The sequence below is a fragment of the Ovis aries genome, chromosome 11, assembly GCF_016772045.2.
Source record: "Ovis aries strain OAR_USU_Benz2616 breed Rambouillet chromosome 11, ARS-UI_Ramb_v3.0, whole genome shotgun sequence".
NCBI classification, from domain to species: Eukaryota; Metazoa; Chordata; class Mammalia; order Artiodactyla; family Bovidae; genus Ovis; species Ovis aries.
The window spans coordinates 56,560,724-56,575,782 of NC_056064.1; positions in this window are offsets into that span (position 1 = coordinate 56,560,724).

Sequence of the window (15,059 nt, forward strand, 5' to 3'; positions counted from 1 at the left end):
AGTCTTTTGAGAGGGCACAGGACCAGCGGCTGGTTCTGGTAGTGCAGAGGAAGGAAACTGCAAACTGGAACCAGCTCCGGATAATCAGCTCCACCGCCAGGGTGACCTCAAGAGAAACAGGAAGCAAAGGGAGGAGCAAGGGCTGGCTCCCTCCTCCTGCCTTCCCAGGCCCTCTAGTCCTCTTCTCCTGCCCTCAGTCCTTCCCAGCACCAGGGTCTTTTCCAATGGGGTGCCTCTCCCCATCAAGTGGCCACAGTATTGGAGCTTCAGCACCCGTCCTTCCCATGAAGAGGGGCTCCCAGAGACAGGCTTCACGCAAGCCTGCACGTGGTCTACACGGCAGGCTCACAAGAGGAAACTCGCATGGGGAGCCTCTCCAGGGCAGGGACCGCTTGATGCTGGGGTGCAGCAGTGAGCAGTGAGGTCTCCAGGGGCTGCTGGAGAGCTCAGGCTCCTTGGGGACCATCCCAGAAAGGCTGCCGTGGCCTCAGCTGAGATTGAGAATGCAGGATGGTGATGTGTCTGCTTCTTGCTGTGTGACCTTGCGGGAGCGAATGACCTTCTCCAAGTCTTGATTTCTTCCTCTTTACGATTCCTTCAGAGGGCTGTCAGGTGTGTAAGGAGCACTGTATATCGAACGCAGGGCTTCCCAGGTGGCGCGAGTGGTAAAGAACCCACCTGCCAGTGCAGGAGACCCAGGTTCAAACCCTGGGTTGGGAAGATCCCCTGGAGGCAGGCACGGCAACCCACTCCAGCATTCTTGTCTGGAGAGTCCCACAGACAGAGGGCCCTGGGGGGTTCCAGCCCATAGGGTTGCGCAGAGCCAGACACGACGGAAGCGGCTTAGCACGCACACATGTAGCGCACGGTGTCTGGTACACAGTAGCTCCTGAATGAGTGCCGGGAATTGTGATTATCGGTTTAAGAATGGGGGTGGTGACGGCGGTGGCAGCCTTTGGCCTTGAGCTTGTGAGATGACCTCACTTCTTTCTGGAGGTGGCAGGGCCCCAGAGAGCGGAGACATGGGTAGAACGAGGGCACGTGGGTCAGAAGCCCTGCCCGGGAGGCCTTGGCGGCCTCTCTGAGCATCTGGGGAAGACTGCCTCACACTGTGGGCTGCTTGGAGGCCCAGGGCTGCAGGAAGCACCCCGCCCAAGGGCAGCCTGCCTTCCAGCGTCCGGAGGCCCAGGAAGGGCCCTGCACCATTCGCCTGCCTCAACCATATGCATAATTTCCAGACTCCGCCGCTGCAGTGGAAATTTGGATCAGAGCGAGTGGGTGTAAAGAATGTCAAGCGAGATTCGATTACAATTTTTATTTTGGAAAAACCTTCATCAAAATATGTATATCTAATTAGGACAATTACAGCACAGGAACAAAAAACTGATTAAAAATCAGGCACTCCATAAATTACAAGTGTTTTCCTCCAGCTGGGGCGCATCTCCGGCTGCTGAGCTGCAAAGGCCAATCAATGGAGCTGATGCTCTGGGAGCGGGCAGGGGGAGGCGGGGGCTCCCGGGGAAGGACAGGACGGGGGTGCCGAGCGCAGCCGGTGGGGGGCCCTGGCACCACCTTACAGCCGCTGTCCTGGGGTGCGGAGGCAGCTGGGGTCTGCTCAGGGGCAGGAAGAGCTGGCGGTGCCTGGGATAAGCAGGAATCTGGAGAGGTGTGGACGTGCCTATACCTGTGTGTGTGTGTGCACTTTGCTGAGCCTGCTTGGAAGATCATGAGTGTGTACATGCGTACATCAGTGTGTGAACATCTGGCCAACATCTGTATCACAGCAAGAGGGTGCAACTGGCTGCTCAGGCTCAACACACAGCGGCATCTGGAGTTCTGCACCAGAGGCGGGCATGGGGCAGGGGCAGAGCAGGCTGGCGGCCCGTTCATGGCCCGGGCAATGACGGCCACCACTCACATGACGCTGGGGACAGGCCTGGTGTGTCACCAGGCAGCTGCAGCTGCTCTCTAAGACATCCCAAGATGAGGCCATGAAATATGAACACAGCTGCCCTTTACTGAGTGGCTACTATGTGCTGGGGGCTTCCCAGGTGGCTCACTGGTAAAGAAGCCTCCTTCCAATCCAGGAGACATGGCTTTGATCCCTGGGTTGGGAAGATCCGATGGAGGAGGTAAGGGCAACTTGCTCCAATATCCTTGCCTGGAGAATCCCATGAACAGAGGAGCCTGGCAGGCTACAGTCCACGGGGTCACAAAGAGTTGGACACAGCTGAGCACGCATGCACTCTGTGCTGGACACTGTGCCAAACCCTTTACATGCATCATCTTGTCAGGCCTGTTCAATGACACTGAGAGGTAGGCGTGGTTGGCAGAATAACACCTCCCTAACATTGCTGGATCATGGAAAAAGCAAGAGTTCCAGAAAAACTTTTCTGCTTTATTGACTGTGCCAAAGCCTTTGACTGTGTGGATCACAAGAAACTGTGGAATATTCTGAAAGAGATGGGACTACCAGACAGTCTGACCTGCCTCTTGAGAAATCTGTATGCAGGTCAGGAAGCAACAGTTAGAACTGGACATGGAACAACGGACTGGTCCCAAATAGGAAAAGGAGTACGTCAAGGCTGTATATTGTCACCCTGCTTATTTAACTTAAATGCAGAGTACCTCATGAGAAACGCTGGGCTGGATGAAGCACAAGCTGGAATCAAGATTGTTGGGAGAAACATCAATAACCTCAGATATGCAGATGACACCACCCTTATGGCAGAAAGTGAAGAGGAACTCAAAAGCCTCTTGATGAGAGTGAAAGAGGAGAGTGAAAACATTGGCTTAAAGCTCAACATTCAGAAAACGAAGATCATGACATCTGGTCCCGTCACTTCATGGGAAATAGATGGGGAAACAGTGGAAACAGTGTCAGACTTTATTTTGGGGGGCTCCAAAATCACTGCAGATGGTGATTGTAGCCATGAAATTAAAAGACGTTTACTCCTTGGAAGAAAAGTTATGACCAACCTAGATAGCATATTGAAAAGCAGAGACATTAGTTTGCCAACAAAGGTCCATCTAGTCAAGGCTATGGTTTTTCCAGTGGTCATGTATGGATGTGAGAATTGGACTGTGAAGAAAGCTGAGTGCCGAAGAATTGATGCTTTTGAACTGTGGTGTTGGAGAAGACTCTTGAGAGTCACTTAGACTGCAAGGAGATCCAACTGGTCCATCCTAAAAGAGATCAGTCCTGGGTGTTCATTGGAAGGACTGATGCTGAAGCTGAAACTCCAATACTTTGGCCACCTCACGTGAAGAGTTGACTCATTGGAAAAGACCCTGATGGTGGGAGGGATTGGGGGCAGGAGGAGAAGGAGACGACAGAGGATGAGATGGCCGGATGGCATCACTGACTCGATGGACATGAGTCTGGGTAAACCTCAGGAGTTGGTGATGGACAGGGAGGCCTGGTGTGCTGCAATTCATGGGGTCGCAAAGAGTCGAACACGACTGAGCAACTGAACTGAACTGAACCCTCAAGATGTCCACATCACAGCCCCTGGAGCCTGTAAAGATGTCACCTTCCTTGGCTAAAGAGATTTTGCAATGTGATTAAATTAAGGATCTTGAGATGGGGAGCTTATCCTGGATCACTTCAGTGGACCCAATATGATCACACAGAGGTCCTTAAAAGTGAAGGCGGGGTTCAGAGCGAGAGATGTGACTGGTCAGAGAGGATGGTCAGAGAGATGCTATGTTTCTGGCTTTGAAGATGGAGGAAAGGGACCATGAGCCAAGGAATGGGAGGGGCCTCTAGAAGCTGGTAAAGCAAGAGCCTTCTCCCCCAGAGCCTCCAGAAGGAGGGCAGTTCTGCTTACATCTAAAAACCTTTTTATTTCATATTGGAGTACAGTCCATTAACAATGTTGCGACAGTTTCATGTCAACAGCAAACAGACTCAGCCATACATATGCACAGATCCATTCTCCCCCAAAATCCCTTCCCATCCAGGCTGCCACGCAACATTGAGGAGAGTTCCCCGTGCTATACAGTAAGCCCTTGGTTAGCCATTTTAAATATAGCCACGTGTACATGTCCTTCCCAAACCCCCTAACTCTCCCTTTCCCCCAGCCTTCGCCCCCACCCCTCTGGGAACCGTAAGTCTGACATCTTAATTTTAGCCCAGAGATGCGTGGCAGCTCCTAACCTGCAGGACTGTAAGATAATACTTGGTGTGGTTTTCGGTCTCTAACTCTGGGATAATTCGTCACAGCAGCCATTGGACACTGATACGGCAGTTAATGCTATTTTGCCATATTAGGGGTGTAGAAGTTGGAGCTCAGAGACCTAAAGTAATTTACTCAAGCTCACTTGGCCAGTAAGTGGCAGGACCACGATTTGGGGCAGCCTGACAGGACCTAAGCTGGCCTCTCTCACCCATCTGCTGAATTGCACTGTCTCTCTACAGCAATCACAAGGGCCAGACTTCTTATTTCCCGGCAAGCTTACAGATACCCCTTCTTAGCTGCCAGCTCAGAGCGGATGAAATCGAGGGCCCTGTTCTGGGGAGAGAACACTGAAAATCCTGGCCACATTCCAGTTAAAGCTTTCATTGAAGGCGGCTTGTGAGTTTTCCCTCCAAGGACAGGAAGGGGTTTATGTCTGATCTCGGAGCCAGCTCTGACACGAGGTGCTTCTTGCATCCCCAGCCAATCCTCTTGGAATGTGACTCTGGGCCTCAGCCCCCTCCTCTCCCTTCCTCTCCACTCAATTCAAATCCTTTTTAGTCTGTACTCTCCGGGACAGGGCTTCCACAGCGTCTTGGTCTTGGGAAGCTCAGGAGATAGATTACTGTGGGCTCAGAACTCACAGCCCTGGGCAGAGCGCGGGGCTGGGATGGGTGGAGGAGCCCCCTGCCTGGCCGTTGACACTCACCCCTTAGCTTTGCAGTTTCCCCTTGACCATGGGGCACTAAGAGGCTTAAAGCACGCATCAGGGATGGTGCTCGGGGGAGGGCGATACAGGGGAAAGATGCTGGCTTAGGAGTCAGGCCACCTGGGCTCTAATACTGACTCCCCAGCGAGGCTCATTTTATTAGGGTTTTGCTGGTCCATGTATCTGGAAAGTCCAAGAGTTGTGCCGACTCTAAATATAGCAGTTTCTAGGGGTTCAAGCAATTTTATCAGGACTCAATTTCTCTCCTCCTCAAGCTTCTCCTTAGACTCACTGTCAGGACAGGTTCCTCCACAGCACAGGCAAGACAGCCACTGGTCATGCAGGCTCTCACCCTCTAGTGTTACCAGTTCAGTTCAGTCGCTCAGTCGTGTCCGACTCTTTGTGACCCCATGACCTGCAGCACGCCAGGCTTCCCCGTCCATCACCAACTCCCGGAGTTTACCCAAACTCATGTCCATTGAGTCGGTGATGCCATCCAACCATCTCATCCTCTGTCGTCCCCTTCTCTTCCTGCCTTCAGTCTTTCCCAGCATCAGGGTCTTTTACAAGGAGTCAGTTCTTCGCATCAGGTGGTCAAATATTGGAGTTTCAGCTTCTACATCAGTCCTTTCAATGAACACTCACGACTGATCTCCTTTAGGATGGACTGGTTGGATCTCCTTGTAGTCCAAGGGACTCTCAAAAGTCTTATCCAACACCACAGTTCTAAAGCATCAATTCTTCGGCACTCAGCTTTCTTTATAGTTCAACTCTCACATCCATACGTGACTTCTGGAAAAACCATAGCCTTGACTAGAGTGTTACCAATCCCAGTGCAAAGTAGCTTTTTAAAAAAATATTTATTTGTTTCTTTGGCTGTGCTGGGTCTGAGTTGTGGCATGTGGGATCTAGTTTCCTGAGCAGAAATCTAACCTGGGCCCCTGCACTGGGGGTGTGGAGTCTCAGTCACTGGACCACCAGGGAAATCCCCAAAGTATCTTTTTTTTTTTTTTTAAAGAAATTTGTGCATTCTATTCAAGTTCAATAAAGATGACTTTTAAAAAGATAGTTATAAATGACCTTCCATATCATCTCATACCCCATATACAAAGTTGAGTAATTTAAGTAATTCCTGTATGTTCTCCCGCCAAATTCGTGTACAATTTCTTAGGAATAGCTTTCGGTTTGCAAAGTAGAATTCTCAGTTCCTCTACCTCACACCCAGAAAATTCAAATATTAAATTGTGATTGTATTTCTTCCTTTTACATACTTTTATGTTTTTTTTCCCCCTCAAGTTTAAAGACCCTAAACTTTTTTTGTGTGTGAACTGCTTCATACTTTATCCAACATTGATTACCAACTTTAAAGGATCCTTAAGTCATCCAATTCAGTAACATGCTTAAGATAACTAACAAATACCAATTTTTCCACACCTCTCTACACAGTACTTAGAGATCCTAAATGTTTTCAAAGATTGACTTGATTTTTTAGAGCAGTTTAGGTTCACAGTAAAATGGAGTGGGAAATACAGAGCTCCCATATACCCCTTGCTTTCAACCCCTTTCTGTGTAAATCCTCCACCAGAGTGGTACATCTGTTACAAGGAACGAATCTGCCAAAGTATCCTTTTTCCAAGAGCATCCATAGGTTTGTTCCAAACAAGATTCTGATTGGTTGCCTTGAATCACATGACTATCTTTGAACCAATCCCTTGAAATAGGGGAATGTGGCGTCATGCCATCCCATGATTACATCTGTAACCAGGAGGAGGGGCCACTCAGGCAGCCAGGTCTGAAGCCCCCAGCATCACATGTCACGCTTGGTGATTTTTCCACAAAGAGAGCCAAGTTGGGGCAGGAGGGTAGGTTAACAAAAATGCTCTCCTAAATGCTCGCTATGTTTCAGGCACAGTGCTAAGAAGCGGCTTGGACCATCTGTTCAGGTGACTTTTGCATCCCAGGGCCGTCAGGGAGCATCACAGTTTACCTGCAACAGGTAGAGGCATCCCCTCACACGCCTTGGTTCCCTGTTCCATCTTGAAAGCAGGTCTACACCTGATGCTCTGAGGCCAGCTCCACCAAGAGACTAAGATTGCTTTAAGGTGCTCCCTTGATGGGCATCTTACTCTCTGCTTTAGCAGGCATTCTGCTCCGCCTTGGCACTCAGGACCCCTTAGTTCCAGGATGCTCTGTGTGTGTGTTGTGGGGTGTCAGGGGTTTGGGGCTCTCAGTCTTAACAGACAAGGGAGAGATGGGGCAAGACGGTGGCTTCTGCATCACTGCCGTGTCTCCTGGGTCCCCTTTATTTTCTGGAGTCTGCAGCTCCCTGCTCATTACTATTCAGGGCCCAGGCAGAGGCAGCTGCATGGTGGTGGGGGAAGCTGACAGGCAGTGACAGGTAACACCGGCTGCTGGGGCTGGAAGCCGACCAGATTGCAGCAGGGGAGGGAGGAAAAGGCCAGGTGGAGAGAGAGCCAGCTGGGGAGGGGGCAGAGCCCACCCCCCTCTATGCCCGTGAGCTCTTTTCCTTCTGTCAACCAGCTCTGCTGTCTCCATCACTTCTGATGTCCTGGACCACCCTGCGATGGCCCTCCTAGGCCTTCCTCTCAGCCCCTCTGCCAAGCCCCCAGTGAGGCATAGGGGAGGGAGCGGGGACAGCGTCCAGGGGGAAGCCTTTGCGCCAGTCATTCCCCTGTTTGCTCTCAGACCCACGTTTATACAATTCCCCTGCTCCACTCAGCGTCACGGGGGAGCTGGTCACAGCAGGTGGCTCCAGACTGGATTTAGCTGATGCTGCAGCCATGAAATGAAAAGACGCTTACTCCTTGGAAGAAATGTTGTGACCAACCTAGACAGCATACTGAAAAGCAGAGACATCGCTTTGCCAACAAAGGTCCCTCTAGTCAAAGCTATGGTTTTTCCAGTGGTCACGTATGGATGTGAGAGTTGGACTGTGAAGAAAGCTGAGAGTTGAAGAATTGATGCTTTTGAACTGTGGTGTTGGAGAAGACTCTTGAGAGTCCCTTGGCCTGCAAGGAGATCCAACCAGTCCATCCTACAGGAGATCAGCCCTGGGTGTTCTTTGAAAGGAATGATGCTAAAGGTGAAACTCCAATACTTTGGCCACCTGATGCGAAGAGTTGACTCATTGGAAAAGAGTCTGATGCTGGGAGGGATTGAGGGCAGGAGGAAAAGGGGACAACAGAGGATGAGATGGCTGGATGGCATCACCGACTTGATGGATGTGAGTTTGGGTGAACTCCAGGAGTTGGTGATGGACAGGGAGGCCTGGCGTGCTGTGATTCATGGGGTTGCAAAGAGTCAGACACGACTGAGCGGCCAAACTGAACTGACTGATAGACTGAATGTTTGTGTCCCCCCAAATTTACAGTTGAAACCTACCCCCCACCCAAGGCAACAGTGTTCAGAGGTGAGCCTTTCAAGAGCTGATTAGGGTAGAGCCTTTGTGAACGGGATTAGTGCCCTTCTAAAGGAGACCCTGGAGAGATCCGTAGCCCCTTCTGCCACGTGTGGACAGAGCTGTCTAACCAGAAAGTGGGCCTTCACCAGACATCAGAGCAGCCTTGATCTTGGACTTCCAGCCTCCACACTTATGAGAAATAAATTCTTGCTGCGTAAGCCCCCAGACTCTGATGTTTTTTGTCACAGCAGCCTGAACAGGTGAGATAGCCAGTGAGGTCCTGGTGAGACGCTGGAGGATGGGAGGCAGGGAGGGAGATTTCAGGCTGTTTCTCCTCCTCCTCACCCACACTGTTGTGCCTCCTTATTACTTTGGCTTTTATTTATTTTTTAAAAACTTTATTTTCTATTGGGATGTAGCCAATTAACAATGCTATGATAGCTTCAGGAGAACAGCAAAGTGACTCAGCCATAAGTATATATGTATCCATTCTCCCCCAAACTCCCCTCCCATGCAGGCTGCCATATGACATTGAGCAGAGTTCCCTGCGCTGTGCGGTAGGACCTTCTTGGTTACACGCCAGCTCTTTCTAGATGAGCCCACCAGCTTCCATGGGGACACAGCTTTAAGCCCTGTGCCTTCTCCTTGGGGCATCAGGAGCTTCCTGTTCTTGCTAACCGCTGAGCAGCCTCACCATCCGCTTTCTGGCTTCTCTGTTCTTCCCTTACCGGTGTAACCATGAAGTGAAGTGAAGTGAAGTCGCTCAGCTGTGTCCGACTCTCTGCAACCACATGGACTGTAGTCTGCCAAGCTCCTCTGTCCATGGGATTTTCCAGGCAAGAATACAGGTGTGGGCTGCCATTTCCTTCCCTGCGTAAATCCCTCCCTTTTAGCTTCTCAGAGTGGTGTTTGTCTCCTGCCTGGAAATGGATGCTGCCACCATCTAACTGTGCCTCTGGCAAACCTGGAATCAAACTCCCCTTCGGCCACCAGTAAACTGTGTGAGCATGGGCTAGTCACTGTCCCTCTCTGGACTCCGCCTTTTCTGTCTGTAAAAGGGAGAGGGGGGTCCAGATAGCAGCCCCTGGGGAACCTGGAACTCCGTGTCAGGAGGATTTGGGGCTTGTCTAAGTACTTTTCTGAGGTGTGTGGATCTCCTGGGGGTGACTCCAACATCACCCCCTGACCTTCCAAAGCCGTCTCCACCTCTACCTGGGAGGGACTGAGAGACCAGCTCGTGAGACTTGATCTCAAGCCCTGAAGCTTATTCCACATTCTTGCAGGACTCAAACCAGGACAGGGGTGGTAGGATTACCCCTACTGGGCACTGGGAACCATGGACAGTTTCCAGAATGATCTCTCCCCCGCAAGGTCAGGGACAGTGGCGGAGGGGCAAGAGCGCACCTTGATGAAGTCTGGGTGGAGACTCCTGAGGTCCCTTCCCCCAGGAACCTACCTCTCTCCTGTCCCGGGCCAGACAGCTGTCACCGCAGGGGCAGGGGAGGAGGCAGAGAGGAGAGGGCTGGGAGGGATGGAGCGGCGCCAAGATCGGAGCCGAGCTGCAGCCTTGTTTCGGGTTTGAAATGCCCAAGCTGTTAATTTGGGAATAATCAATGCTAATTTGCACATATCTGGTTGCCATAGCAGGTTATCTGTTTCCCATCAAGATGCCCCAGAAGTTCTGGCAGCTCTTCTCGGTAGCTGCCCACCCTCCCCACTCCCCCGCTCAGAGATGCCGGGGACCAGTTCAGCCAGAGGAGAGAGCAGCCCCCACGCTGCCCTCAGGGTCCAGCCCCAGCTGCAGCAGTGGGCTGCAGGAACCCCAGGGCGCAGAAGTGGAGGGGCGGCGGGGGCGTCCTGGGGGCTGGCCAGTGGAGCCCAGGAGGAGGAGAATTAAACAAAAGTGCAAATTATCCAAACCCGTGATTAACATTTCTTCCAAATCTGCATGAATATTAAAACGCAACCCACCCTGGTCCCCACACAATGAATTCTGCATGAATCTTAAGATAAATCGTTTGGATAACTTAGCGGCAGCTGTACTCCCCTGCTACCAACTGCCTCCCCAAATCATTTCAAGGCTGGTAAAAGGAGGCGAGTAACGGGGGGCCGGGGGCTGACAGGGGGCTAGGAGGGAGCAGAAGAGGAGCAAGTTGTGAGGGGGTGGTACCTGTGCTGGCAGCTGGGCCGGGCCTGGCATCCGGCTGAGGGTGAGGAGTGGGCTTCTCAAAGCCAGGGTGGCTGGAGGGCCACGTGATGCAGTGACTGTGGAACCTTACTGAGGATGGTTTCCTCATGTTTCCGGGAGCTGGGAACCCCTTCCCATGCATCCTGGGTGCCCACTTCATCCTTCCTCTTCTCCTAAGAAGCAAACCAGCCCAGTGAGTCCTGAAGTCAAGCCTGGTCCTCCTGGGGGCTGGTGGTTCTCAACCAGGGGTGCATTTGCCACCCCCCACCCCAGGGGACATTCAGCAATATCTGGAGATATTTTTAAAAGTTTTTTTCTGGTAAGGGGGACCATTTTAAAGTCTCTGTTTGTTGCAATATTGCTTCTGGTTTATGCTTTGGTTTTTTTTGGCTCCGAGGCATGGGGGGGGGTCTTAGTTCCCCAACCAGGGGTCGAACCTGAACCCCTTGCATTGGAAGGCAAAGTCTTAGCCACTGGACCGCCAGGGAAGGGAAGTCCCGGGAGATGTTTTTTATTTTCTTGACTGGGAAGACGGCGCTACTGGCATCTAGTGGGTAGAGGCCACAGATGATGCTGAGTGTATAACCGCGCATAGGACACCTCTCTCCTCCAACAGTGAGGAGTGATCTGGCCCCAAATGTCAATAGTGTGAAGGCTAAGAACCTCCTCCAGGGGTGCCCGCCTCACCTTGGTGTCTGGGCATCCCCTTGGACGTGTTTAGTCTTTCTCCTAACCTACCCGTGAGGTGGACGTGACTTACTCTGGGGCCCTGGGGGGAGACTGGAAGTGGGGCTTTGCATTTTGTAGAGAGACCACATCATTGTCACTACTGCCATTTGCTAGGCAGGGTATGTGGATGGCATCAGACTTGTGAGCAGAGTTAAGGGAGCCAGCAGGCTTCCCAGATAGTGCTGGTGCTAAAGAATCTGCCTGCCAATGCAGGAGACATAAGAGACCCGGGTTTGATTCCTGGGTTGGGAAGATCCCCTGGAGGAGGGCATGGCAACCAACTCACAGTATTCTCGCCTGGGAAATTCCATGGACAGAGGAGCCTGGTGGGCTATAGTCCATGGGGTCGCAGAGAGTAAGGCACAACTGAGGGGCTGACCACACACACACACACACAAGGGGACCAGCGTTGGGGGGGTAAGATCCAGGGGCCAGCAGGAGCGGGGACACTTTACCATGTGTGGATCAGAATGTGCATGGGCAAGGGGTGACATTGCGGGAGCCTGTCAAGCCCCGAGCCACAAAGAAGGGCCATCCCACACAACAGTGGCCCCAGTGGAAAGCACACCAGACAGCAGCAGGCAATAAGGCAGTGGGTGGAATACACACCCCAACCTCTCTCTCTTTCCACCTTAGTCTCATGCCAGTGCTTTTGATTGGCCAAACCCAACTAGGAGGCAGGGGACACGAGGTCCCAGCTTGGGGGAGGGGAGGGAGGGATTGGGAGATGGGACCGATGTATATACACTGCTGCTGCTGCTGCTAAGTCGCTTCAGTCGTGTCCGACTCTGTGCGACCCCATAGACGGCAGCCCACCAGGCTTTTCTGTCCCTGGGATTCTCCAGGCAAGAATACTGGAGTGGGTTGCCATTTCCTTCTCCAATGCATGCATGCATGCCAAGTCACTTCAGTCATGTCTGACTCTGTGCGACCCTATGGACAGCAGTCCACCAGGCTCCTCTGTCCACAGGATTCTCCGGCAAGAACACTGGAGTGGGTTGCCGTTTCCTTCTCCAGTATATACACTGCTATATCTAAGGCAGATGTCCACTGAGAACCTGTTGTACAGCATAGGAACCTCTACTCCGGGCTCTCTGATGACTTAAATGGGAAGAAAATCCAGAAGAGAGGGGAGGTATGTATACATACAGCTGATTCACTTTGTTGTACAGTAGAGACAATCACAACATGTAAAGCAAATATACTCCAATAAAAATGAAAAAAACAAAAGCCCCAGTTGACCCAGTCTGTAGGGGTGCAGAGCAGAGGGGAGAAGAAAGAATGGCTCTAAGGGGGGTGGGGGAAGTGGGGGAGAGTGGGATGGAGAGCACCCAGCACTATCCAAACCAAGGGAAGACAGCCAGGGGGCATCCAGGAAACTGCTCCCAGGCGCTCAGCACCAAGAGCAGAGCAGTTGAAGAAACTCCGCTCAACAACTCACATCATAAGCATGGGTGGATCAGTGCAAAACGTCTTTTGGAAAATTCTAGGCTCTTTTCCAGGGATAGCGCGAGGGTGAAAATGTTACGATCCACCAGGGAGGCTATCTCTGAGAGAGAACTTCAGTGAGCCCATGGCACTCTGGGATTCCATTCACAAAAATGCAGCTTCAGCAAAAATTTGCAGAAGCATGTCTGTTGCATCAGGGAATTCCACTTATAACAGAGGGTTGAAGGGAGCAAACACCGCCCCGGCATGCCGGGAGGTGGGAGTAGGTTTCCTGGGGAGGACAGGTTGGAGTCTGCAGGACTTACTGGGGATGGGATGTAGGGTGAGGGGAAGAGGCCTCAAGAGGGAATGCTCGGGGCTTCCCTGGTGGCCCAGTGGTAATGAATCCACCTGCCAACCCAGGAGACACAGGTTTGATTCCTGATCCGGAAAAATGCCACCTGCTGCAGAGCCACAAAGCCCATGTGCCATAACTACTGAGCCTGCGCTCTAGAGCCCGGGAACCGCAACTGCTGAGCCCACGTGCGGCGACTGCTAAAGCCCGTGAGCCTAGGTAGAGCCTGTGGTCCACAGCGAGGGGAGCCACCACAACGAGAAGCCCACGCATCGCGAGTAGAGAGTAGCCCCCGACCCGGCCACAGCTAGAGAAAACGCTGCACAGCAGTGAAGACCCAGCACAGCGGAATAAACAAACAAATGCATATATATTTCAGAAGGAGATACAGACTGTTAAATAAAAGAGTGAACACTCAGGTTCTTGGCGTGACCATCAGGTGGACTGCGATGGTGCCTCCGGATACAAGCGTGGCTGGGGCGGGGCTGGCCTTCGGGTTCTGTTGGGCTCCTCTGCTCTGGGGGAGACGGCCACCTCCTGGGCCTGGAGGCAGTGTCTCGGCAGTGGGCAGCTCCCTCCTCCTTTCCTAAGGTGTGCCTGGTGTTGGCTTCTCCTCTCTGGCCACAGGGAGGATGGCGGGGTTGGCAGAGGGGCTGGGATACCTGAGAGGAGTTTGTCCCAGAGAATGAGAACGGGCCCGAGGGGTAAGTACCGCAGACCGGTTGCCTCTTGTTTCCCATTTGAAGCAGCAACCTAACAAGAAATAGACAAACAGGAGCGCTTTCCAGCTCAGCGGGGTGATGGGGGGAGTGAATTAAAATCCTATTATAAAAACACTGTGGAGGCTGCTGGCAGCTTTGTTGATTCTCGTTTACCCCTATGCACACACACCAAAGCCTTTGTCGCCGGGACATGGGCCACACAGACGGCCGTGGAGAGAACTCTGGAGCTAAATCAACCAGGTTTCACCAGGTGCTTCCTGGGAGCTGTGACCTTGAGCAAAGGGCTTGACCCTCCTTTATCTCCACCGAAGATCTCCCTCGCAGCAAGGTCTCCTCCGTCCGCCCTCCAGCTCTCTGCCCTCATCCACCTGCTCTGCACCTGCCTCTGAGGACGGCATCTGAGGACTCGGCCCCTGTGAGGAGCTCAGGGGCGGGCCAGAGAGGGGAGGACTTGTGAGTCCCTCCCTGCCGAGGGAGGGTGAGAGGGTGGCCCTTTCCCGTGTCACCCGTGTCTCTGAGTTCTTCCTGTGGCTCCTCAACGTCCTTCCCATCCGAGGCCCCGGGTGCATCGGCCCCATCTCTTGGGTCCCCCTAGTCTTGTCCCATCTCTGTCTTTTCATCACTGGTCCTTTCATCACTTATGTGCCAGCAGCTTCCTGCCAGGACCCTGCCAGTCCACATACCACATGGGACCGGAGTTGCTGTTGGCATGACAGCTTAAGGAAAATGGGGCATGCAGTGGGGTTGTGGGGAGCCCCGAGGGCACTCAGGAGGTGAAGAGCCGGGTGGTGCAGTGGTCAGGGCCCTGGATTGCCTGGGATTTTTAATCCCAACTCTGCCGTGTGGCAACCAGCCGTGAAGCTGTGGACAGCTTGTTTCTCTCTCTGCGTCTTCATTTTTGCCTCTATAAGATCGTGACGGTGTTGACGACGACAATGATGATGATGATAGGATCAAAAGAGTAAATTTGTGTAGCAATTTTTTTAAAAAAAACTGTTCATCTACGAATATTATGTTTGGCTGTGCAGGGTCTTTGTTGCTGCGTGTTGGGCTTTCTTTAGTTGCAGCGAGCAGGGCCCACTCCGTTGCGGTGCACAGGCTTCTCACTGCAGTTTCTTTTCTTGCGGCAGAGCACGGGGCTCTAGGCACACAGCCTTCAGTAGATGTGGTGCACGAGCTTAGCTGGCCCATGGCATGTGGGATCTTCCCGAACCAGGGATCGAACCCGTGTCCCCTGTATTGGCATGTGGATTCTTAACCACTGGACCCCCAGGGACGTGCCGTGTAGAGTTTTAAAGTACACTGGAAAATCCCACGGACGGAGGAGCC